The sequence below is a fragment of the Branchiostoma belcheri genome, unplaced genomic scaffold (genome assembly GCF_001625305.1).
Source record: "Branchiostoma belcheri isolate BF01 breed outbred unplaced genomic scaffold, Haploidv18h27 scaffold13, whole genome shotgun sequence".
Classification (NCBI taxonomy): domain Eukaryota; kingdom Metazoa; phylum Chordata; class Leptocardii; order Amphioxiformes; family Branchiostomatidae; genus Branchiostoma; species Branchiostoma belcheri.
This window is the reverse complement of record NW_017802713.1, coordinates 3,408,533-3,413,982: the sequence shown is the minus strand read 5'-3', so window position 1 is coordinate 3,413,982 and position 5,450 is coordinate 3,408,533.

The window sequence follows — 5,450 nt, the reverse complement described above, 5'->3', positions numbered from 1 at the left end:
AACTTTAAAGCCAACGAATACAGAAAAAAACATGCATTTAAAGTTACGAAAGAAAGAGGAAGGAAAGACAGAAAATTAGGAAGCTTATCCTACCAAAAATATCAAACAAGTTAATTAGAAAAGAACTCACCTTGCAGACATTTCTGTCCAGTCCAACCATGTGAGCATGCACACGAGTATCCGCCATCGTTGTTCAGACATATTCCATGACCACATGGGCTCTTGGCACACTCGTTTAGGTCTGTTTGAAAACAGGTATGAACTAAACATTACTGCGGACTGACATTATTGTTGTTAGCTTAAAAGCTTTCTAAGTTGCTGTATTACAGAATTAAGTAGTTGACTGAAGATACGTAAGTCCTTTTACATCCTTGTATTTTGTTGTTTACATTGTTAATAAAAATAAATAACCAATATCTGGAAAAAAACATGTAGTACAATGTACATAAAACGTCCAATTTGCCGAACAAATTTGAATTAAATTATAAACATAGAAATCATGAAAGAACTCACCTTGCTGACAGTTCTGTCCGGTCCATCCAGGCTGGCAGAAGCAGTAGTAACCAGAATCGATGTTCTCACAGGTCCCATGCTGACAGGGATTTTCAGCGCATTTATTCATGTCTGCATTTGAAGAAATTAATTTTTAAAATGTTCTAGTCCACCAGGAGGAAATAAAATATTTACTTGATTTAATATCTGAAGACTGAAAAGCCATAAACATTTAACGTATTTAGCCTCGTGTACAGTGTCCATAATTGTTAAGTGTGGGTATAGCATTTAAAAATATGTGCACTCAGGTATTAGGCTCTGGATTTCGACTGCATATCCCATCTTAAAGCATACCTTAAAGCGTGCGTATAAAGGTAGGCACGCAAGGCAAAATCAAATCCTTTACGTGTACTTTAAAGCATTTTAAGTGTTTATAACATTACACAGAAAGCGTCTTCTGTCTTTAGTTACAAGGATGAATAGAAATCATTGATTTCATACTATAGGTATAAGTGTAATGTATGTCATTTTTGCAGTATTTTTGTGTGTGGGCGAAGAATACATAAAAGACGTAGAAGAGAGGTTTTACAACGTTTTAAGTTCTTGGTAAAATAAGTCGTACAGTTTAATTATAAAACACAAACATTGTACTTTCGATGCCATGGATTCACGATAGAAAGGCCACCGCAAAAATTAAAGCATTGCATTATTTTAAGACAGCATAATCCATACATTTTTCTCAACATCACGTACCTGTGGTGGACATAGACGTCACGGTTGTGGACAAGGGCTTGGCATCAAGACTTGTATTTGCACGTGGAGGAGATTGTGGAGACGGATCGCTGGCGGCCATGTTGTTTGTGGTGCCTGACTTCATTACGACCTGCGATTTAGAAAGATTAAATTCGACCCTAATTGTGCTTGTTCTGTATTGATTGTTAAGATTGTGTGTACTTATTTGTTATTTTTATGTAGTGTTTTTTTTGTTATTTTTTTGTCTTGGCGCTTACATATGTTTTATCAGCAAAGGTGCGTCGTCATCACCGTGTTGTAATTTTTTTTCTTATGCCTTAATAAAAAAAATCAAGCATGCGCCTCTTATAAAAATGCAAGAAAAAAAAACTTCCGTCAATAGTTTTTATCAGGTTGGTTTGAAAACGCATCTATAAACAGTTACAGATAAGCTGTGCAATCTGAACCAGTCAGAAGTACACTGAGGAAGATGACAGGGGTTCACTGAGTTTTTGTTTGCATTTGGAGAGAGAAAGAGAACATTTTTAGTTTCGGTGTGGTTTGCAACTTTCATACTCCATGTACTTGTATGTCATTCTGCATGGACAGATAGACAGATAGATAGATAGATAGATAGATAGATAGATAGATAGATAGATAGATAGATAGATAGATAGATAGATGGATAGATAGATAGATAGATATTAATACATGGTCTCTGTAAATGAAGACAACAGACCTACCTCTCTGCCAGGTATGAGACATGATACCAGTATTGCCAGCATAATCGCCAGAATTCCACAACCTAGTGCAAGCCTGAAAAGTTTTCTGGACATTGCCTTGTGCCACAAATCCAGAAGACGGGCTGAGATGGAATATATATATCATTTTCGAGAAAATACCAAAAAACACATGTCATGGAATCAGAGGCACTCAACAACAAAAAGGAGGAAGCTCCAATACTTCAGCCATATCACAGAGCATCCTACAATGGACTATCAGCAGTAGAAGAAGCCGTAAGAGATTATAAAGGATACGGAGTGACATCCGAAACTGATCGTCAAAACCATGCTTGGAGACCAAGATTCCTAGAGCTTGATACTAAGGGCTTTTATGGGTATCTACCCTTAATGGTAAGGATGGTACTAGGCATAGATACAGAGATGTACATCTTTAAATAGAAAATACCAATGCCTTATTGCATCAGGCAAACCTATTCCAATCTTTTAGGTAATTTGATTAACATATAAGAGCAATATGTAGAAATATATCTAGACTAAATTAATATTAAAAAACATCACAAAAAAAGGAGTCAAGGTGGTCAAAGTTGGGCCCGAATGTCACAACCTTTTTTGTGACATTTGGGCAATGACATGTGTAAAAATTTGTATTTCAATTGCAACAAGAACAAATTCAACTTTCTATAAGAATTCTTTAAAAATAAAAGACAGAAACACCTAGGTCTGTGTCGGATGATTTTTTCAACGATGGTGGGTTTTGGAAGTTTAAAAAATCTTTTCGCACTATTTTCTTAACCCTAGCAACACTTTTACTTAGAAACGAAAAAAAGATGTCCAATTCAACTCTCAATTTTGTTACAATGCTTTATCGAATGCAAAAGTTAAGGATTTTCTACGGAGATTTACTAAGGGCCTATGTAAATCAGCTAAATGTTGATTGTTGTAGAATACGCATTCAACGCTCTTGAGACTAACAGACATGTTAGCGCTGTAATCATAACAAAATATGGGGTATATGCAGTGCGGATTGTATTTCATTTGTCGTAGATAGTCCCTTTGAAACAGTTTATTATTGAAAAAAAAAAGATTAACTGTTGAGACGTCCTAGACGTCCACAAGGAATCCTTCGAATGGAAAATTTACCGTGTCTCGTGACTGCTAGTATAGTTAATGATCTAAAATGTATAAATGTTGTATTAAAAAAATACATCTGGGCTTACCTTTAGTCTTGAATACAAAACTAAGGTTTTCGGGATCCTCCGGGTTTTCGTTGTCATCGGAGGGAGAATCTTCGTTTTGCCCCCTGCCTGCGTTCTCAGGCTCTGTGTACACGTGAACATCCTCTGGATTCTCGTAGTCATCGGAGGGAGTATCTTTGTTTTGCTCCGTGCCTGCGTTCTCGGGCCATTTGTACACGTGAACATCTTCTGGGTTTTCATAGTCACCGGGGGGAGAGTGTTCGTTTTGCCCTATGTTCACGTTTTCTTTGTACACGTGAACATCTTCTGGGTTTTCATAGTTACCGAAGGGAGGATGTTCGACTTGCCCTGTGCTAACGTTCTCTTTGTGCACGTGGACATCTTCTGGGTTTTCATAGTTACCGAAGGGAGAATGTTCGTTTTGCCCTATGTTCACGTTCTCTTTGTACACGTGAATATCTTCTGGGTTTTCATAGTTACCGAAGGGAGAATGTTCGTTTTGCCCTATGTTCACGTTCTCTTTGTACACGTGAACATCTTCTGGGTTTTCATAGTTACCGAAGGGAGGATGTTCGACTTGCCCTGTGCTAACGTTCTCTTTGTGCACGTGGACATCCTCTGGGTTTTCGTAGTCACCGGAGGCAGAATGCTTGTTTTGTCCTGTGCTCACATTCTCTTTGTACACGTGAACATCCTCTGGATTCTCGTAATCACTGGAGGTGGAATATTCGCCGTGTCCCATGTTCACGTTTTCACCATAGGTGTCTTCTGATCCGTGTTTAGAATAAACCACTACGTGGTCATTCACGTGAAGGTATTGCAGCTCAGCTGTGGCTGGCTCCATGATAACAGTTTTAGTGTCTTTGGGACAAGTAGCCTTTTTTCCGGTGAATGTGTTCTTATAACGTTGCTTCGGGCGTGTGATGGTTACCCATTCCTTCTCTTTAGAGGTGCTGACGCCACGTTTGGGAGCCGGGGTGTATTCATTTGGCACTGCATGTCGACAGTATAAGCTATCCGCCTTGACGTCCCCACACTTCCCGGTTGTGTTGTCTTCCAGAGATACCTTTGTGTTGCCTGCCGCCATTCGTCCTTCAAATAGAATATAATTCTACACGTTTTACGATGAATTATTGACATATTTTACCAGATGATGTTATCACGTACGACATGGCATTTTATAAAATAGAGCTTTATTATATACGTCAAAGAATGTTAACCCTGTTCATACGGTGGAGGGGGGGGCTTTGGCGTGAATAATTTCTGATGCTCTGACAGTGGGGTCAGTAATGATAGTGTTTGCCCTATGTCGATAGTGCTTTCACAACACTAAGGTCAAGAGGGTGTGTCGGTGAAGGTTAGACATCCAGGTAATAAGATACACTAAAAAGCAGTTACCCAAGCGACTGGACATCATTTTGAAAACGGTCAGACGTTTTAGGTAGCATCCACTAACTTTCGTCTGTGACACAAGAGACTTGCAGGAGAAGGCAGGTTTATAGGAATGAACCATCGATTGATATGCAAAAAGCTAATAAGACCACACCGACTTAATTTTATGGATGACATCCTATGAAAACCCCCAAACTAGTGCGCGCGGGCGAATTAAAGAAATTCTGGCCAAAAATAAAAAAATGCTACTAAACACAGGAATGCAAAGTTGGCATTGTGAATTTGCAGCAGTACGAATAGCGACGTACACGACAAGCCAACACATGCTGCCTTTTGCGTACATGTAATTCATAAATCGTCACTGTACATATGTACTGAGTTCTTGAGTCGTGTATCTTTGCTGCCATCGGTGCCATCCTCCAGGGTTACCACCGGCTCCGTATTGTCGCTAACTACCATGGACTACAGAGGATGTGATCTTTTTTTTTTCAGTGCGCGCTTGGATGTTATATCCAGTTGCTTGTAATGAATAATTGCTTTTTGGCGGATCAAGAGGATGGTTAGAGTAAAAATTCAAAAGGAGTTCAAAGACTATGGTAAAGCAACAGCGCAGTCCATTATTGCTTCATCACTAAAAATAATCAATACATGTTGGATGACTTTGGTGATCAGAAAAAAACGTTCTCAGGTATTGCGAACAGCAGGCTAAGAACAGTCACTAAAGATGAGGCGAAACAACAACACGTCCAGACATTGCTTTATCACTAAACAACGTTGACGTGTGTTGGAGTGACCTTGGTGATCAAAGCTATCAGTTATTATGAACAGTCACTGAAGATAGGTAAAAAAATCTGGGCGAAATTTCGCCGCATCGCGACATCTTTTTAACACTAAA